Below are 22,247 nucleotides of genomic sequence, written 5' to 3' on the forward strand. Positions count from 1 at the left end.
AGAGGGCTCAAAGGACAACCTTGTCCAGTCCCACGTTGGAGTTCAAAGGGTTTAGAATTCTGAAAATTAGTAAGAACCCGAGTGGAGAGAGATAGATAAAGTGATTTAATCAAATGAATAAAATTAGGTCCAAAATTAAATTTTTCTAAGGATGTAAATAGATAGCTCCATTCAACTCTGTCGAAAGCCTTCTCCGCATCCAAAGATATCACATATTTCAATATTTCCTTAGATGGAGAGTACATAACATTTAACAAATACCGTATATTAAAATGGGAATATCAATTTTTAATAAATCCTGTCTGATCATCCAAAACTATAGAAGATATAATGTTTTCAAGTCTGCGAGCCAACACTTTAGATAAAATTTTTGTATCAAAATTGAGTAAAGAGGTAGGTCTATACGAAGAACATTCAGTAGAATTCTTATTCTTTTTGAGAATAAGCGAAATAGAAGCTTCGTAAAAAGACTGCAGTAATCTTCCTACCTTATAGGACTCTGTAAGGATAGATCATAAGTGTGGTATAAGCAAGGAGGAAAAAGCCTTATAAAACTCTCCAGAGAATCCATTGGGTCCTGGGGATTTCCCAGAATGCAATACTCGAATAGCCTGAGCAATTTCCTCCTGGGAAATGGGTTGATCGAATTGCCTACGATCATCTAACGAAAGATTGGGAATATTCAATTGATCTAAAAATTTATTCATTGCAATATTATCATTAACAGAGTCAGAACTATACAATTTAGAATAAAATTCCCTAAAATTGTCATTAATTTCAAGGTGGTCAGTTGTCATGTCCCCATTAATTTTACATATTTCTTTAATTTGCCACTTGGCCATAAATGGCTTCAATTGATTAGCCAATAGCTTGCCAGTTTTATCTCCATGAATATAAAATTGACTTCTATCTTTTAAAAGGTGGCTTTCAATTGGATACGTTGAAAGAAGATCATATTTAGTTTTAGTTTCAGTACACCTCTTATAAGTTTCAGGATCGGGTACCGAAGCATATTTCTGGTCCAGTTGTTTTAACTGATTGGCTAGTTCATTTCTCTCTTTGTTAACTTTTTAAATGATGTTTGCAGTATAAGAAATAATTTGACCCCGGATATATGCTTTAAAAGTATCCCATATAATAAGACTATACGTCTCTTCCAATGTATTTCTTCAAAAAAAAAAGAGTAATTTGATGCTCCATAAATTTTAATAAGTCCTCATCGGATAACAGAGTTAAATCACCAAAATCTATTCATAGGGATAGGACCAGGAAGATTTAAAAGTAGAAGTACAGGAGAGTGGTCAGAAATAGCAAACTCTTTATATTCCATCGATCGAACTAATGGAATCATTTGACTGTCAATAAAAAAAAATCAATCCTGGTGTAAGAATGATGAACATGAGAGAAAAAGGAATACTCACTGTCTGTCGGATGGAGAAAACGCCAAGCATCAACAATACCACATTTAGTTAGAAAGGATGCTGCTGTTCTAGCAGTTGAGATGGCACACATGATAACCAAACAGCTGGATGCAGAACTAGATGATATCAATTTCTTTACTGACAGTAAGGCTGTACTTGGATATATTTTTATTGAAACAAGGAGATTCTGTGTTTAGGTACGTAATCCAATTCAATGTATTAGGCGATCAAATCAGAAAAGCCAATGGAACAATGATCTCAACCTGGCTGATCTTGCCATAAGAGATCTCTAAGCTTTCCCTCTACTTATGGTTAACTGTTCCAGAATATTTTGCTTATCCTCAACAGGAACATTATTAGCAGGAAATTTTTGATTTAGCCTACCCTGAGGCTGATATAGAAATAAATAGTCAAGAGTCGACCATCAACACTCCAAGTTGGCAGTGAATGCTTTCAGAGTTTTTCAGACTGTAAGTCACTTACCAGATCAATTGCCCGTTCTAGTTCTCACATGTTGCTCATTCCTTTACAGGAGTATCCAAACACAAACTTTGCATAGATTGCACATTTGTAAGCAACCTCTCATAGCAGAGCAACTGAATAGGGCAAAGGTTAGAATTCTTGTTGTTCAAAGACATGTTTATGCAGAGAAAGTGCACTATATCACAAGGCAGGAACCTCTCTCAAAATAAGTCCCCTTAGTTAACCCTGTCCCTGTTCTGACATATCCCTCCTACATAGCCTTCCATTTTTCTATCTTAGGTGTATCTATCTAAGAGTTTTTTTTCAATGTCCTAATGTATTTGCCTCTTCCCCCATCCCTGGCAGAAGCTTTCACTTGCTCACAATTCTCTCTGTAAAAAAAGTTACCTCAAGCACAAAGAACTATAAGTAAAAGCTATTAATAAAATCTAACAGTTAAAATTTACTTTGTAATATAGTTCATGACATAAATAAAACTAAAACACAAAATTATATAAAGTTCAAAAAAAAATCATTAGCCTTTTTTATTTTCCAATCCTTGGCTGGAATAAAGCTGAGTGTTAAGTGCAAATTGCAGCTTGTCACTCCCTTCCTATTGCAGTATGGAGAGTTGGAGATAAGCCAAACTGTCAAGGCGATCTCACTGAGTTTTCTACTTAACTACTGCCAAAAATAAGTTTGGTTCAGGTCATAGTCCCTCTAAGTGGTAATTGTGCATAACTAATACAGGTCAACCTTCACTAATCCGACTAATCTGGCACCATTGGGACCTGAGGAGTGCTGGATTAGTGAAAATGCTGAATTACAGAAGGATCACATTAAGCATAATCAGTGCCAGATTATCGAAGGAACCAGATTACAGGTAGTCGGATGAATGAAGGTTGACCTGTACTATCTGAGGGTATTTAATAGTATAATCTGCAACATTTCCAGAGTATTTAATTTTGCTAATATATATATTATGCTTCAATTACTTTTTTATATATTCAATCAAATAGTACATTTTTATTTTGCCATATTACTCTATTTTTATATTACTCTATAACTCTGGAGTAATATCATATTTTTAAAAAGTGGTCCTTCATTGGGAAAAGACAGATCCCAGGTATGAATTTCCTATCACCTGAAGTCATAAGGCAATGTTCCAACTAGAGACAACTGTAAAACAAGCAATTCAGGTACTTCATATGCTAGATTTAAATTTTGCATAACGTTTTAATCCATAAGGCATCAGCCTCCTGGATGAATGCAGGACATCAGCACTCTTCTTCATTCTTCTGTCTGTTTTCCTGGTCCAGTGGCTCCTCCATTACGCTTCCTTTCTGTTTGGCTGGAGGTATGATCACAGGAGCACCCATTTCTGTCTGGAAATGGAGGTGATCAAAGTATTAATTCAAGGCATAATCTCAACTACAGACACAGCAGTTACTGCAGAGGTTTGAGAATTTTATTTCCTCACTCGTGTGAATAACTATAGTTCTCATTAATTTATCGACTTTAGCTCATATTTGCAAAACATTCAGGATTCTGTTATACCATGCAGTTTGCTGAAACAGACACTTTACAACAATGCTTGGTTTGATGATCAACTTGTGTTATCAAGATCAGCAGGGTCCATTTTATAGTATTGATATCATATTATTGTCACTTACAGTTTGATATCACCAGAAGTGGAGGTTTTCTGCTGTGTGCCAGCAATGTGTGACCATGTTATTAAATCTGCCAAACCGTGTTAATAATGCTAAGATTGGCAACGTGGTACAAATAAGAAAATTTGTACCCTCTGGTCCATTTTGCCGACTGCATAATTTATGAATAGATTTTCTAATCTATATATCAGATCATTATTTAATGAATCATGTAATGCTTTGAATATCTGAAGTTTTATTGGAGTTATCATCTGTTAATTAAAGCCTAACATCTAAAGATCCGACTTCTGAAAAAAATATTTATAACACAAGGGTACGGTAATTAAACCATCAGTTTGATGCTTTCTTTATAAAAGATCTGTGACCAGTGCTACAAATCGCAATTACCAAAATTGGGAGGGTTTTACATGATGTGAACACAAAGAGTTGCTGCGTATGGTTAGTCATTTATTGAATAATTTCTTGTTCAATGTAAAGATAAAGTTACAATTAAATATTGCTCATTGATTTCTCAAGAGTCAAGAATATTGAAATAATGTGGATTTTCCTATTCCATGGTGATTGATCCCATTTGGAATGAATTAGGAAAAAGATTTCTCAAACTCATTCATAATATTAAGAACAACTGGACAGCATTAAGAATTCAATTCAAACATTCTTTTTGCCAACTGTTTGGAAAAATGCAGTAGTTTAAATTTGATAGGTGGTTACAGAGTTGAAAATCCAGTTTAGAAATCAAAGAGACCAAATTAGTTTTGCACTGAAGAGAATTTCTGAATTTTCATGTGTAACGGGTGACGTGATACAACAATCAGAAAGGAGTGTTGGAGATCATGTTTCAAACAAAATACCTTATATTTTGGATATATAAACATCAACAAGGATATTACCAGGACTAGAGGGTCTGTGTTCTAGTGAGAGGTTAACTTGCATAGACCTTTAATTCTTGAAACGTAGGAGAATGATCAAAATGATGATAGGCATAGATAAGATAGATTGTAAAAGGGCAGAGATGACCAAAACATGGGCGTATAGTTTTAGGGTGAAGGAGGAAATATTTAAAGGCAACCTAAAGGTCAACCTTTTCACGTAGAGCACAGTAAGAATATAAGAGCCACCTGAAGAAGTGGTTGAGGTAGATACAACAGCAGCATCAAAGATGTTCTTGAAAAGGCACCTAGATGGGTGGGGCTTAGAGGGATGTGAGCTGAATGCAGAAATTTGGGATAGCTGAGTGTGTGCCATGGTCAGCATGGAGACATTGAGCCAAAGGGCATGTCTTCATGCTGTACTGCTCTATTATTCTATGACTAAATAGAAGAAGCCAACTTGTCTTTTGTAAATACGAGGAAATCTGCAGATGCTGGAAATTCAAGCCACACACATCAAAGTTGCTGGTGAACGCAGCAGGCCAGGTATCATCTCTAGGAAGAGGTACAGTCGACGTTTCGGGCCAAGACCCTTCGTTTCGGTCCGAAACGTCGACTGTACCTCTTCCTAGAGATGATGCCTGGCCTGTTGCGTTCACCAGCAACTTTGATGTGTGTGGCTTGTCTTTTGTAAACACCTTCATAACCTGGGATTAGATACAGGAGGAAAACAAATTTTGCAGGTTACAGCCGGGTAACCACCATAAAGATGAAGCTTCTGATAAACTGTTTGTTAGAATTGGGGGTGATAAAGACCATATCTATTACTTGCTGTTCTGTTCAAAAATCTACTGGGCATCAGTTGCCCTGACCACTCTTTCCTCCCCCATCATCCACCCACAAATCCTCAGGCACCCCATCTCACATCTTGGTAACTCATTGTGGTTATAATTCTGTGGAAATGAAAATATACTGACTTTCTCCCTGCTGTTTGTCAAGTGGTATAGACTTCATGCAAAAGAAACAAAGAAGGGAAAGTTTTGGAATACTTCAATAAATCATTGTGGTGGAAAACATCCATGCCTTATAGAGTCCATGCCAGATCCTATTCATCAGTCACTTTCCCTATTGGTCTGTAAATAGATTGCTCTCATGTCCCTATTCAATTTCTTAATGAATTCCCCAGTTGTTTCTGTTTTCAACTCTGACAAGTAGTGAATCTTAAATCATAGCTCCTCAAATCATTAAAATTATCCATGACCACCGTTTTTTCTTCTTTCCTTTCCAATCCAGATGAAGGGTTTCGGCCCAAAACATCAACTGATTATTCCTTCTATTACAAGGATTGATCCTCAAGTATTAACCCTCAACAATAATGATCATTTAGGCACAGAGAGGATCTGTATTTATTGAGAAGTACCTTTATTGGCTTAGTGCACATTCACGGGAAACCCACTAGGTTTCCTTAACCCTCCATGAACAGTCAAAGAAGAGAAAAGGTAATACCGAGGGAAAGGAGTTTACTCTGGTCAGGCGTTCCTTGTGGTCCCGATGTTGGGCCCTCCACATCCACAGTGGTTGGTCTGAAGAGAGTTATCACTGCCTGTGCTCACAGAATCCTCCTTTCTTATTTTTTTTCCTTATCAGATCAATCTATGATGTTTCAGTTTTGTTGTCTCAAAGTCATCTGACTGACCTATGGCAGTTTCTCATTGGATGTGGTCCAAGACTACAAACAGTATTGCTTTATGGCTCTCCCTTCACCCTTGTGACCTAAGTAATGCCTTTTGTCCTATCCAACTTGGGGTGGTTCATATCATTCTAAAGGTCAGCCAACAGCTCAGCCTAGCTGACCAGATCCTTCTGCACCCCTGCCATTTTACATAATTAACAACTTCTTTTCTGAGAACGGACTCGGCTTTAGTAGATTGTTGGCAGAAACTCCTTGTGTCCACGCTCAGCTGCTCTGATTAAGTTATCCTGAAGCAAGGATCAGTTCAAACAGTTCATAAAATGACAGCTGCAAGGACACTATCATAAAATTTCCTTGAAACACATGGTAAGAACAAAGATTTTTATTCTGTCTCTTTCCACTGTCCTTGCCTCATTCCTGTTAACTGATTTGTAGATTTTAGTTCTTTCTGGCCAACATTTCTGTCAAAGCTGCTTGACCTGCTGAGTTCCTCCAGCAAATTTCTGTGTGTATTAAAATAGTCTAGTAATTTTCCTTGTACCTTTTAGCCAAGATTTTAAATATGTGTTTCTGCATTTTGAACATTTCGCGAAAGGAAACCTCTCTTCAGTTACATCATGCTTTGTCAAATAACCTGCCTTTTTATTTTTTTTTTCACTGAAGCTTGTTAAGAAGCTCGAATTATAATACTCTTATAGATAGAAACGGAAACAAGGCCTTCAGCCTTTATGTCTTTGTTGAACATCAACACCATCTTCATCAATCCCTTCTATCAATGACAAAAAAGTCAAGCTGCTGGAGAAAAAGAGTGGGTCAGGTAGCATCCATGGAGGTGAAAGTTTCAGCTCAGGTATCACCTGCAGCAGGACTGAGGTGACCCTAATTCAATAATCTGCAGCCCCTTACTGTCTCCACTTTACAACCCCCAGTCTCTGTGGCTATTTCCATCCTTCTTCACTCACCCATCACCATCAGCCCATCAACCCCTGCTGTCTGGTTCCATTCCTCCTGCACGCCCTCCCTCTCAGCTCTTTACAATCCCTATGTTGCCTCAGTTCTGATACAGGGTCTTGACATGAATGGTTGTTTATCCCTTTGCCTCTACAGATACAGCCTGATCTAATGAGTTCCTCCAGAAGACTATTTTTATCGCTCAAACTTACATCATCTGCAGTCTCTTCTATCTCTGTTTATCAGTTCTTAGCCTGTAGCTTTCTCTGACTTGGAGATTCAAGTGTTTATCAAGATAATTCTTAAATATTGAGAGTGACTCTACTTCCACCATTCTCTGAGCTAGTGTATTCCAGAATCTAACTTTCTAAACTCTGCGATGGAGGAAGTTTTTATCAACTGTAATAGTGTCTCTCGTAAGCTTGAACATAAGACAACATCGAACCTGCCTCAACCACTTCTGCTGGAAGCTCGTTCCACACAGCTACCACTCTCTGAGTAAAGAAGTTCCCCCTCATGTTACCCCTAAACTTTTGCCCTTTAACTCTCAACTCATGTCCTCTTGTTTGAATCTCCCCCATTCTCAATGGAAAAAGCCTATCCACGTCAACTCTATCTATCCCCCTCATAATTTTAAATACCTCTATCAAATCCCCCCTCAACCTTCTACGTTCCAAAGAATAAAGGCCCAACTTGTTCAACCTTTCTCTATAACTTAGGTGATGAAACTCAGGTAACATTCTAGTAAGTCTTCTCTGTACTTTCTCTATCTTGTTGACATCTTTCCTATAATTCGGTGACCAAAACTGTACACAATACTCCAAACTTGGCTTCACCAATGCCTTGTACAATTTCAACATTACATCCCAACTCCTATACTTAATGCTCTGATATATAAAGGCCAGCATAACAAAAGCTTTCTTCACCACTCTATCCACATGAGATTCCACCTTCAGGGAACTATGCATCATTATTCCTAGATCCCTCTGTTCTACTGCATTCTTCAATGCCCTACCATTTACCATGTATGTCCTATTTTGATTAGTCCTACCAAAATATTGCAATTAATTCACCACTATTAGATTTTATACTCCACTTACAAAGATCAAATCATTTATTTGAAATGTCCAGATCTCTTCCACTTCTATTTTGGATCAGATTTAAATCATTTTGAGCTTTATAGATACTCTTGACTTTGTAAACAATTTCATCATGTCTTTGCACCATATCGTCTGGCTGCACCATACTTCCTTTCTAAATGTAATGTTATATTCTACATTCTATGCAACCCACAAAATTCTCCAGCAACTCAACAAGTCAGGCACCTGCTGTGTTGCTTCAGTATTTTTTATTCATTGCTCAACCCTTCCAGCATCTGCAGATTCACTTATGTCTCCATTTTGTATTCAAGACTTAAGTTAATTTATCACATCAGTGCGCTCTGCTTCTGCAGTCCATCCACTGCAAGGTTCGACGTGTTGTGTGATCAGGGATGCTCTTCTGCACACCACTGTTATAACATGTGGTTATGTGAGTTACTCTTACCTTCCAGCTAGCTTGAACCAGTCTGGTTATTCTCTTCTGACTTCTCTCATTTGCAAGATGCTTTTGCCCACACAACTGCCACTCACTGGATGATTGTTAAAAATTATTTTTCACAGCATTCTCTGTAAACTCCAAAGAACGTTGTGTGTGAAAATCGCAGGAGGTCAGCATTTTCTGAGACACTCAATCTACCCTCTCTTAAATCAACAGTCAAAGTCACTTAGTTGATATTTCTTCCCCATTCATTCAAGCTTATTGTCACCTAACTGTACATAAATAAAACTGAACAAAACAAAGTTCCTCTGGATCACAGTGCTCCCACAAAACATACTGTACATCATACACATCACATAAAACAAAATATTGCCACAAATGGTTAATAAAGTATAATTCAAAGTGTGTGTAGTGTGCATACAGGTCAACAGTAAACAGGAAGTAATTCTGATGTTTGGTCTGAATAACAACTGAGGTACTTGACCATGTCCACATACCTTTACGCACTGATTGGCTGCACTAGATATTTGCATTAATAAGCAGACATACAGGTATGTAACCCTCAGGCTCACCCAGCTCGCGTTCTTCTGGGGAAAACAGCCTCTAGCCCTGCCAAACTGAGAAATCACGTTTGTGTGGATGCTGTGTAATGTACCGCCCAGTTACAAACCCACAACACAAAATATCAGACAGTACACCATATGCAATTAAATGATTTAACTTTATGAATCTTAATCTGAATATAGGTTTAGTGATGAAAATTTTAAAAAGGCCCAGTTCAAGGAAAAGTCAAAAGTGCACGTTGGAGCTCACTCATTCGCCATTCTTCCACCATCGATCTCCTCCGAGCATCGCCGACCTTCGGACCCTCAGATCCCAGTCCACTCCGTCCGGTGGTCTACCAGCTCTCTCCACACGTGTCCTCCCTCTTCATCCCTCCTCCACAAAGACTGCAAGAAACATCCTTCCAGATTCACAAGACAGAGCAACAAACTCTGATTGGCTAACATGCATACCACAGTTCTGTTATTTCCAGCCATAACCCAAACATTGCTGCTACAGAGAAACAGTTACCTCAGCAGCGAACATTACAGAGAAGCTATTACATTAGCCTTAGCAGTGAAACATTACAAAGAAGCCATTACATTAGCTGTGAATCCTTACAGTGCATTACACTCTCCCCCCACTAAATTTAGTCATGTCCTCATGATGTTGAGATAATTTGCCGACCCTTCCCGCAAAACACAAAGCCCAATCCAGGTGCAAAAGGCAGTGACATAGCTCCCCAAAAAAGTAGAGATCACGCTCTGTTCCCCAGGCACAACATAGGCCAACCTATCCAATGGTCTCCTAATTCTCTGAGACCTTCGTACCTCCTCACCTAACTCTTCAGGCTCAGACACTACCGGGGATACTTCTGGTCTACTTGACGAGTCCTCCTCCGACCTATCATCCATGCCCTCCGCAACTCGGAGACCTCTGTCCTATGTCCAGGCCCCGCTTCCTCTCCTTCAGTGTCCTGCTGTAACCCAGGCTACCCACAGATGGCCTCCCCCCCACTTCACCTGACTCAGTGGGAGAAGAGCCAGCAGTCTCTTCTCAATCAGTGGGGAATTAGCGAAAGGCAGCATGTACCACACATCCAGATCATCATTCTCCGAATCAGTATTCCTCTCATGGGTGGGGCCCAGCCCAGCCTCTCCTCCTGTGGGCCCTGCAGTCACCCTGCGTTTCCGCAGAGTCCCCTTATTAGGTGTAGGCTCCAAGTTGGGCTCTGAGTCCACCTGCACCTCTTGTCCCAAGGCAGCAGGTGGTTCCGATGGAGAACCTTGACAGGCCCCTTCCCCTCCTCTGGTTTCACCCGGAAAACTGGTAGGTTTGGCATCTGACTCTCCACCACATAGGGTGTGGCCGCCCAGCGGTCAGCCAACTTATGCTTTCCAGGTAGCCCCAAATTCCATATGAAGAACCTCACTTTTTGATCATACCTCCTCTTATTTCCTCGATTCTGCTTGGTGGCCATGACCCCAGCCAATTCATAATCCCTTTTCAGCTCTCTCCTCGTATCAGGCACATACTCCAGATAAGTCTTTGGTGGTAAGTCACCTTCGTCAGTATCAAAACAAAGGTCATGTTCAACCTTGCCTCGCACCCAAACATCAGATAATATGGCGAGTACCCAGTTGCTTCATTTTGTGTACAGTTGTAACTGTGAACCAGATGCCCAATATGTTGACTCCACCTGCTCTTCCTGCTGATCTCTAGGGTCTCGACCATGTCCAGCAAGGTCTGATTAAATCTCTCAGGCTGGGGATCGTCCTGAGGGTGATAGGACATGCTCCTCGACTTCTCAACTCCAAACATGCCCAGTAACTCATGGATGAGTCTGCTCTCGAAGTCCCATTCCTGGTCACTATGTATCTGCCTGGGAAGGCCATAATAAACAAAATACCTCTCCTATAACACTCTGCCACCGTAGTTGCCCTCTGGTCCTTGGTAGGAAAAGGCTGAGCATATCTGGTGTAGTGGTCCGTGATGACTAAGGCATTCGGCGTGTGCTGGCATCGGGCTCTATTAACAGGAAATCCATAAACACCAGGTCCAGGACCCTGCACTCTGCAAGTGGGACAAAGGAGCTGCCCACGTGGGCAGTATCTCTTGCCATATGCAGCAAGTGCACAACTTGCAGTATTCTTCGACCTCCGACTTCATTCAGGGCTAGTAAAACCGGTCTCTGAGCAATCCATAGGTCTTGTCCACCCTCAAAAGTCCAGAATCATCATGAAGTGACTTCAGTGCAATCCTCCGATACTTCTCTAGCAAAACCAGGTGGCAACGCCGAGGTCGGTCCGGGGGTGACGAGACCTGGTATAAGATCTGGTTCTTCAACTCCAACCGAGGCCATTCTTTCATTAATGGAGGCACAGAAGCATGTTTCGTCTTCTCCACCGGAGCCATGTCTCCCTTTTCAACCGCAGACCAAATAGTGCCAATGCCCGGATCATCTCGCTGAGCAGCTGCCACTTCCCCAGAACTCAATTCCGGCAGCTGATTTGTCTTCAGAGCAGTCAGGTTAGAGTAAACTTGGGGTATGGTGTTACTAAAAGCCCCCAATTGATCCACCACTTGATCCTGTTTCTCCTTTTCCTCTGCCTTCACTGTGATGGCAAACTGACACATGGCCTTCACCCCAGGGGCAGGAACACTCTCCCACTCCTTGTCTCTGTCCAGTCTCCCATGCACCCGTCAGTGCAAAGCATCCGCATCAATGTTCTGTCTCCCCAGCCGGTACTTCAGGCTGAAATCATAAGCAGACAAAGCTGCCAACCACCGATGGCCTGTGGCATCCAGTTTCGCTGAGGTCAGGATATATAATTAGCGGGTTGTTGTCCGTACTCACCTCAAACTTGGCCCCTTAGAGATAGTCACTCAGCTTATCCACCACCGCCCATTTCAACGCCAGGAATTCCAATTTGTGCGTGGGATAGTTTCTCTTGGAGGGTGATAGACAAACGCCACAGGCCTCAACCAGGTGCCCTGATCCTGATACAGGGTGCCCCCTAAACCCTCTCGGCTGGTATCAGTGTGCAGTACATACGGCAATCGAGGGTCCGCAAAAGCCAGCATTGGCGCCTGGGTCAGCAGCTCCTTCAGCGACTGAAAGGCTTCCTCACATTTTATATCCCACCTTTGTCCAAAGGGCTCTGACAGACTAAGATACTCTCCACCCTCCTGTCCTTTATTCTCCCTCCCTGTCTTCCCCAAGGGAGGGTAACCACACAGAAGTTGACACAATGGGTGACTCACTTTGGCGTAGCCCTTCACGAATCTCCGATAATAACCACAGAACCCAAGGAACGAGCGCAGAGCGCTCACAGGCTGGGGTCTTGGCCAAGTGGTCACCGCTTTTATCTTAGCCGGGTCTGTAACTACTCCATGCCATGAGATTATGTGTCCGACATAGCTAACAGGCATCTTGCAGAACTGGCACTTGTCCAGGGAAAGTTTTAACCCTTCAGCTTTCAGGCGACCAAGCACCTTCAGTAGCCTCACTTCATGTTCTTCCAAGGTGGATCCAAATACTATGAGGTCATCCAAATACACCAACACCTAAAGCAAGTTCATATCCCCCACCGTCTTCTCCATGACCCGCTGGAAGTTTGCAGGGGCTCCTGATATGCCCTGGGGCATCCTTTCAAACTGGAAGAATCCCAGGGGGACATATAAAGGCCGTCTTCTATTTTTCGGCCTCAGTCATAGGGATCTGGTAATATCCACTCCTCATATCCAGCACACTGAACCACTTCACACCACTCAGACAGGCCAGCGTGTCTTCGACCCTCAAGACCGTATACTGGTCAGGGATGGTGTGCCTGTTCAGAGTGCTATAGTCCACACACATGCGTACCTTCCGGTTCTTCTTCCACGCCACTACTACTGGGGATTCATAGGGGCTTTGGGACTCGGTAAAGATCCCAGCTTCGTTCAACTTACCCAAATGCTGCCACACGTCTTCTACGTCTGCAGGGGACAGTTGACGCGACCTCTCTCTAAATGGGGTGTCCTCGGTCACCCAGATAATGTGACAAATGCTCTTGGAACAACCCACATCAAACTCGCCAATGGAAAAGATACCTTACAGCTTCAATATCTTCTCCACCAGCCTCCTTTTCCAACCCGGTGGCACCAGGGAGTCCCTAAAGTTGAACAATTCAGCGGTCAACTTTCCCCCCCTTTCCAATAGCTTCTCCCCGGCGCGTCTCACAGAGGCACTAGACATTACCATCACCGGGAACAGATGCACCAGGGGCATCCCCCAATTGAAGGTGACCTCCCTCTTCGTCGTGTCCTAAACAATCACTGCCATCCGGCCCGCCTGTACAACTAAAGGCTTCTGCAATTTGGGCCTCACCAGTACCCCAGGAGGAAATCCCAACTCCCCCCATGGTCTTCCGGAACGTCCACTAAGAGAGCTTCACCCTCAGGCGCTCCGGGAAATATGGGGATTCCCATCACTCTCGTTACCTCCCCAGGCCGTACCACCATTGGCTTCGACTGGGTGAGCCACACAGTCCCTCGTTTAAGTTCAATATGCAGCCAAATGCTGCCACACACTTCCTCAAAAGCAGCCCGAAACCCCGGGTGCACGGACAATGTTCCCAGAAAGCTCTCACCAGCCTTCTCCCTGCAGGCCCCCATGAGCCTCCTCACCAGAGGGCAGTTGGTCCCCACCAGAATTGAAACACTGCCCTTCTCAACAGGGTCCAGACAAACCAGCACAACTGTATCAAGGACCTCAGACGCTCCCACATAGGCCTCTGAGAACTCCAGTTTCACTAACAAATAGCCATCATATGGATAATCACCAGCACTGAGACCCCAAACCTCCAGCACACTGAATGGTGTCAAGGGTAAATGCTTCAGATTCTAGTTGTAAAACGAACGGTACAGTAATGTGACTTGTGATGCGGTGTGGAGTATAGCTATAGTGTAAATACCCTCGATCCATAGCGACACACTGGAGCACGGTCCCACTAAGCCTTCAGGAAGTGGGTCTTTTGCTTTCGGGAGTTCCCTGGTACATTGCTGGGAACCTGTTCCCCCAGAGACACCAGGCCATTCCCTCACTAGGTCTCCTCTAAGTTTCCCGATGCCTCTCCCTGCTTAGGTACCCAGGAGCTTACTCTCCGAGGGGCTTCTTGCCTCTCACATTCTCACTGGAAGTGTCCCTCTTCCCCACAGTTATAGCAGACGCTACCAGCTGCCCCACTTCTCGCGGAACCCCGGTCACCAACAGCCCTCTGCGTAGTCTGTCTTCTTGGGGGGGCGCCCCCTCTCTACCAGTCCTATCATACAGAGGGTCCACACCCGCTGTTAACACCCAGGACATCTCAGTTCTCAACTCTGCCACCATCTCCTTTACCATCCCCTGGGTTTGGCTAGCCGCAGTCACTTCACCACAAGGGGCTACTACCAAGGACTGTATCCTGTTGATGGAGTTCTCCCGTGCCTCCGACGCATTCTCTTCCCCCTGCACCTCACTGATCAGCTCAGGAAATGAGAGAGAGGGGTGCATTTTACGGGACGGTCAGATACTCCTAACAATCATGTCCTGGGACTGGGCGCCCTTGGCTATCTGGTCCATCCTTAACTTATCCACCTCAGCAGCCTGAATGACCCCCCCGGCGCAGCAAACAATTTAGCTGTCTCTCTCTAGCCGAAAAAGGTACGTGGAAAGCTTCTCTCCATTCTCCTGACGCATGTTTTGAAACACCCCCCCCCCCACGTGAGCTCCAGTGTGCGCCCTGTCGTACCAAAAATGCTCTCTAATGCATCTAGATACTTGGCAAGGGTTGGCTAGTTTTCACGACTCTCACTACATCAGCCGCCAACCCCTTCAAACTTTCAACCAATCTCTGTTGCTTTTTATCATCAGAGCTCTGCCACTCATCTAACAACTGAGAGGGCTGCTCCACCTAAATCTCACACTCCTCTTCCCCCTTGGGGGTGGGCATTATTCCAGAGAACATTCTTAGCTTCCGGTCGGGACCTTCTGCCAGTGCACTGGGCCACTTATTCACCAGGGAGGTGAGGGCTGAAGCCAGCTCAGAACCCTCACTCTTCACTGGGGACGGGGACTAATTAAACTTTCCACATCTGACCACTCTTTCCCCTCGCTCCTCAGAAACGATAGAACCCTGTCTCTGAAATCTCCGCAACTCAGCTTGTGACCCAGCTTGCTGGGCTCCCTTCTCCTCCTCCCTGACAGTATGGACAGTCCATGGCCCCACCTCACCTGGGACACCGATAGACGCCGGCAGTCCTACTGCCATTATGTCAGCGCTAGTCTGAACTAAAACAAGGTCTGAGCCCGCCATTTTATCAAACCTTCACGCTATGATTACAACTTTGCCAACAGCTTTAACCATACTCAAAAATCGAGTAAACAATTCATCCGGGGTACGAATATCCAGCCCACTCAACACGCATGCATTAATTACCGGTAACCCCACGGAGGCACACCAGCACTCCACCCCAGCAGCATCCATATCAGCAGAGATTTAAACAGGGCAATCACACAGCATCCAACGGAATCAATCCCAGCCATGACCCAAATATTGCTAACTACATAGAAACCGTTACATCAGCAGTGAACATTACAGAGAAGCCATTTCATTAGCCTTAGCAGTGAAACATTACAAAGAAGCCATTACATTAGCAGTGAATCCTTACAGCGCGTTACAGGTATATCTGATATTAATATCTAATTTTCACTGTGGAAGACACTAGCAGCATGGTGGAATTTCCAGGTGTCAGGGTTCATGAAGTCTGTTAAGTTACCATAAATAGAGAGAATGTTTTGGGAAACTGAAAGGTCTGAAAGTAGGTAGGCCACCTGGATCAAATGGTTTATACCCTAGGGTTCTGAAAAAGATGGCCGAAGAAATCATGAAAGTATTAGTAATGATCTTGCAAGAATTAATAGATTCCGGAATGGTTTCGGAAGACAGGAAATTGCAAATGTCACTCCATGCTTCAAGAAGGAAGGAAACTATAGGTCAGTTAGTCTGATCTCTGTGGTTGGGAAGATGTTGGAGTCGATTATTAAGGATGAAGTCGCAGGGTACTCGGAGGCACATGATAAAATAAGCTGAAATCAGCATGGTTTCCTCAAGAGAAAATTTTGCTTAATAAATCTGTTGAGATCCTTTGAAAAAATAACAAGCAGGATAGCTGAAGGAGAAATGGTTGATAATATGCATTTGGATTTTCAGAAGGCTGAGGCCGCTTATCAATCTACACGCCCATGGTATTAAAGGACAGGATCTAGCATGGATAAAGCAATGGCTGGTTGGCAGGAGGCAAAGAATGGGAATAAACGGAGCCTTTTCTAGTTGGCTGCAATGACTAGTGGTGTTCCACAGAGGTCTGTGTTTGGACCGATTCTTCTTATGTTGTGGATGATGGAATTGATGGCTTTGTTGCAAAGTTTGCAGACGATATGAAGATAGGTCAAGTGGCAGGTGGTTTTGAGGAAGTAGAGAGGCTACAGAAGGACTTAAACAGTAAGGAGAATGGGCAAAAAATGGCAGATGGAACACATTGTTGTAGAATGTATGGCCATGCACTTAGGTAGAAGAAATGAAAGGACTGACTATTATTTTAAATGAAAGCAAATACAAAAAACTGAAGTGCAAAGGGACTTCAGAGATCTTGTGCAGGATTCCCTCAAAGTTAAGTGCAGGTTGAATTGTTGATGAGGAAGGTAAATGCAATGTTAGCATTTATTTTAAAAGAACTAGAATATAAAAGCAAGGATGTAATGTTGAGACTTTATAAAGCACTGGTGAAATCTTGCTTGGAGTATTACAAGTAGTATTGGGCCCCTTATCTTGGAAAGGATGTGCCAAAGCTGGAGAGGGTTCACAAAAACGATTCCAAAATTGAATGGCTTGTCATATGAAAAGTGTTTGATGGCTCTGGGCCTGTATTCACTAGAATTTGGAAGAATGAGGGGTGACCTCATTGAAACCTATTGAATAGTGAAAGGCCTTGATCGAGTGGATGTGGAGAGAATGCTTCTTATGGTGGGGAGTCTAAGATACAGCCTCAGAATAGAGCGGTGTCCTTTTAAAACGGAGATGAAGATGAATTTCTTTAGCCAGAGAGTGGAGAATCTGTGGAATTCTTTGCCACAGGCAGCTGTGGAGGCCAAGTCTTTATGCATATTTAAGGCAGAGATTGATAGATCCTTGATTGCCCAGGGTATAAAGGGATACAGGGAGAAGGAAAGAGATTAGGACAGAGAGGAATATAGAATCAACCATTGTGAAATGATAGAGCAGACTTGATGGGCCAAATGGTCTAATTCTGCTTCTATATCTTATAGTTCTATAAAGTGGCCACTGAATGTACATTTACTTTGAAACATACAGTGAAATGCATTGTTTACATTAACAACCAGTACACCTGAGGGGGTTCCTTGGGCAGCTCTCCTTCTCTCAGTCCTTTTCCCTTCTACTATCTTGATATACTGATGTAGTGAAGTAAGCTGTATAGATGGCATGCAGTTCTTCACTGCGCCTAAGTGCATCAGGGAATAATAAATTAACTACCATTCCTCATTTAGGTAACCCTCTCCAAAAGGAGGTACTACAGTATATTGATTTATTTTAACACAAGCATCACTGGTTTCCTTGTGTCAATATTTATATTCTATACTATTGCCCCTTGAATAAAAAATGGGACCAGATATTGGATGCAAGCTGAATCAATCTTTTCCACTGGCACAGTTCATCCACATCTGCAGAGTCAGCCACACATGTTTAAGCATCAGAATGTGGTGTTTAAATGGATTATGTTGTTTACAAGAAAGGTTGTAAGTAAATTCTGTTGTGTGCTGCAAATTGACCTGCAGCCAAAGTCTTCCTCAAGCATAGTACTGCCAGTTGTTGTGAACACCATCACCCTTGGGACACCACAGCACAAGTGACATGTACTACATTAATCAAACTGCAACACGCAGATGCATAAAGCAAGTGACTACTATTGTTTGTTCAAACAAAATAATTACAACATACTTTTCTGTAATCAGTATGGCGTACCGAACGATACCCTACTACACAGGCAATAAAAAAAACTTTGCAAGTTTACAGAGTAAAGATTAGAGTCCAAATGGTTTACAGATTGCACCTATATGATCCAAAGTACCCAATTACACAATGACATAACCTTCATAAATCACAAAGGAAACCCTTCAAAGAATGTTTAGTTTTGCTGTAGTCGTGATCACTTTGTTAAAAAAGACTTGTTTTCAGGCAGCTGCCTTCATTTTAAGGCAACACTTTATTTTAACAATATTTGTTCTACAGTGGGAAGCAGTATGGAGGCACTTAGGTGATAAATTCTATCTTTTTTTGCCATGGCTCATGACAGTTTCAATGTAACAAATACTCAGCCCAACATTTGTGTAGCAATGCAATACAAGAAAATTAGTCTAGACAAAATACATTCAGATTATGAAAAAATGTGCAGCCATGGAAATGAAAGAGATTGCTAAGAGTACTTCTCAGATAATATCTGTCTATGGGCAATAATTTGTGGTGGCATTTGGTCCAGGATGACAGACTAGAGAAGCTTGTTTAGATTAATTGCCGGTTTTACTGCGACGAGCACAAAAACAGACCGGGTGCTAAAACCTGAAGAGAGAACCCTCTCAGTCACAGACACACAGGGGAGGTGGTTATTACACACCCTACTTACAGTCAGGGTGACCCACAAATACACATGTGAATAACTGTATAACACATGTTAAAATGTAACAATAAATGAACTTGGACATCCCACCATAACCTTACAAAAGTATTTTAAAACAAGAACAATAAATAGCACTACTACTAGGAATGATGGTGCAGGCTTTTGGCTAGGCTCCACTCCACCCCACCGCCCCAGTGAGCTCTACTATGCCCCCACCTAAGGTGTCAGTCATCCCTGGTACCCCAGAGTCCAAAGTCAAAAATTTGCTGTGCTGGTTGACGTTGCCACCTGGGGCGCTGTGGAGTGTCTGTAACACTCACCCCCTCCCCCGAAAGCCCCCTCACCATGAATCATGGAAGGCACTCTTTGATGAGGCAAGAAGCAGGGCATCTGGAGGGCTGGAGAGTCACTTCCTTCCTTCTACCTCGTGGGGTCACTGGTGGCCGAGGGACGACGCAATGCTAGCTGGTCTCAATGTAGCGCAACTGCCTTTGGCCGCTCAAGCAACCGCACCCGATATACCACATCAGAGATGTGGCCAAGCACCTCTCCCGGTCCCTTCCAGTGGCTCCCAAGCTTGGGGGATCGTCCATTTTTCCAGATGTGGCCGTAGACCCAGAATGGAGCCCCCACCAGGTACTGTTGCAATGGCTCAATGGACTGGCGGTTCGGTCCCTTCTGGGGGCTGTGCAAGTGTTGCAGTAGTGAACAAACAGCTCCATGTCCTGCCTGTGCCCAGACCAGTAGAAATGTTCACACAGCTTGCCCAAAGTCTTTGCGATCCAGAAATGGCCGGCTCCCAACCAGCTCATGCACCCACCGCAGCACCATGGCATTGAGCCCCTGGGAGACCACAACCATATAACAATTACAGCACGGAAACAGGCCATCTTGGCCCTTCTAGTGTGTGCCGAACGCTTACTCTCACCTAGTCCCATCTACATGCACTCAGCCCATAACCCTCCATTCCTTTCCTGTCGATATAGCTGTCCATTTTTTTTTTTAAATGACAAAATTGAACCTGCCTCAACCACTTCTGCTGGAAGCTTGTTCCACACAGCTACTACTCTCTGAGTAAAGAAGTTCCCCCTTGTGTTATCCCTAAACTTTTGCCCCTTAACTCTCAACTCATGTCCTCTTGTTTAAATCTCCCCACTCTCAATGGAAAAAGCCTATCCGTGTCAACTCTATCAATCCCTCTCATAATTTTAAGTACCATTATCAAGTCCCCCCTCAACCTTCTACGCTCCAAAGAATAAAGACCTAAGACTTAACTTGTTCAACCTTTCTCTGTAACTTAGTTGCTGAAACCCAGGTAACATTCTAATAAACCTCCTCTGTACTCTCTCTATTTTGTTGACATCTTTCCTATAATTCAGTGGCCAGAACTGTACACAATCCTCCAAATTTGGCCTCACTAATGCCTTGTACAATTTTAACATTACATCCCAACTCCTATACTCAATGCTCTGATTCATAAAGGCCAGCATACCAAAAGCTTTCTTCACCACCCTATCCACATGAGATTCCAGCTTCAGGGAACTATGCACCATTATTCCTAGATCCCTCTTTTCTACTGCATTCCTCAATACCCTACCATTTACCATGTACGTCCTATTTTGATTAGTCCTACCAAAATGTAGCACCTCACATCTATCAACATTAAACTCCATCTGCCATCTTTCAACCCACTCTTCCAACTGGCCTAAATCTCTCTGCAAGCTTTAAAAATCTACTTCATTATCCACAATGCCACCTATCTTAGTATCATCTGCATACTTACAAGCTGCAGGAGATGCCTGTCCTTATCAGAAAACTGTCAGCACCAGAACAGCGACCTGTCACACATCTCCAGCATGCCCTACCGAGAGTCTAGGACTTTGGTCTCTGGATGCAGGGCAGAGACCTCAGCCCACTCCGTCTGCTGCCCCATGCTCACCTGGGCCAACACGGGATCACTCGCCTGCTCGCGGTGCAGCTGCTAGTCAATGGTGGGGAGGTCTACCTTGCCGCCAGCTGCCATCTGAAGTGCTGCCACCTCAGCTTGCCCCTGGTTCCGCTGTGTTGTGATGGGCAGCAGCGGGGTGTGCTGCACCGATGCGGGCCACTGCGAGACCGGTGGTGTTTGTTGCTTACCCCGCTGAGACCTCCTTCTGGACCTGCCCTGCCGGTGAGCCAGGGTTTCAGCGCCGAGGTAGAGTGTTGCCCCTGACACATCCACACCTGCCCCCTCACCCCACACCACCCCCCCCAGAGTCCCAGATGCTGGCTAACCTCATCTCAAGCTCCCCTGTGTTTTTCTTCACTATGGTGCATAGCCATCTCTTCCCTCCAATTACCACACCGTCACCAGTGACCATAGCCAGCTGAACCGCCATCATTGTCCACCCAGGCAGGTATGGCTGCTCTGTGTTGGAGAGGACACCCAGATGGATGATGGTGATGGTTGACCCCGTGTCCACCAACGCACAAAATTTGATGTCCTCCACCGCGTAGTCCATGTATAAGATTTGCTGTTCACCCTGAGAGGCGATGATAGAGGGATTCTGCTGGAGGTCTCGGGCAGTGCTGTCTACTCACTATTCCTGATGGCTGTGTGAAGCTGTGGCATTGCCCTGGTGTGGGGCAGTCCCGGGCCACATGGCCTGGCTCGCCACACTGGTATCTGAGATCGCTCCTTGGCACATGTCAGGGCTAGCACAACACTGGGTGAACCTGTCTCACAGACTTCTCCTCACCAGCTTCCTCCTCCACCTCGGTGACACAAGCCCAGGCTCAAAGCGTGCAGAGTGATGCTGGAATACCCTGAGAGGTTAAGATTGCTTCTGCCCTCTCTGCCTCGGCCAGCAGTGATGGTGATATCAGGTGAACCTGCTGCCGAAGGTGCCCAGGCGTCAAAAGCGTGGAGGGCTTGCTCTTTCTGGGTCGTGGGAGGGAACTAGGGATAGCCATGCTGGGCACAGTGGTGGAGATCTGTTGTGAATGTCCCCAGGCTTTCTCCCACATGCTGCCATCTGTTGCCCAATTGTCAGCTCATTGCTTCTTCCAATGGCATCTGCTTGAAACACCGCTCCAACACCACTACGAGGGCCCTGTAGTTACACTGCTCAGCCAGCATTAGCATTAGGTCAAGTACAGCTCACAGGGCATCGCCCTCCAGCTCCAGGGAAAGGTGTATCACGTATCGGTGGGGCTCCACCTATGTTGTCACGCAGCAAGTTTGACTTGTACCAGGTAAGGCCCTAGGCAACTGGCACCATTGCACCTTGGGAGCTTCAGGGTAGACTTTGTAGCACAAATTTCTGAGACCCATTGGTCTTTCTCTTGCTCCAGTGGCATTGGTAGTGCCTGCCATGTTGCCCATCCTCCCATGGCTGAGGCATCT

Source organism: Mobula birostris, chromosome 10 (assembly GCF_030028105.1).
Source record: "Mobula birostris isolate sMobBir1 chromosome 10, sMobBir1.hap1, whole genome shotgun sequence".
NCBI classification, from domain to species: Eukaryota; Metazoa; Chordata; class Chondrichthyes; order Myliobatiformes; family Myliobatidae; genus Mobula; species Mobula birostris.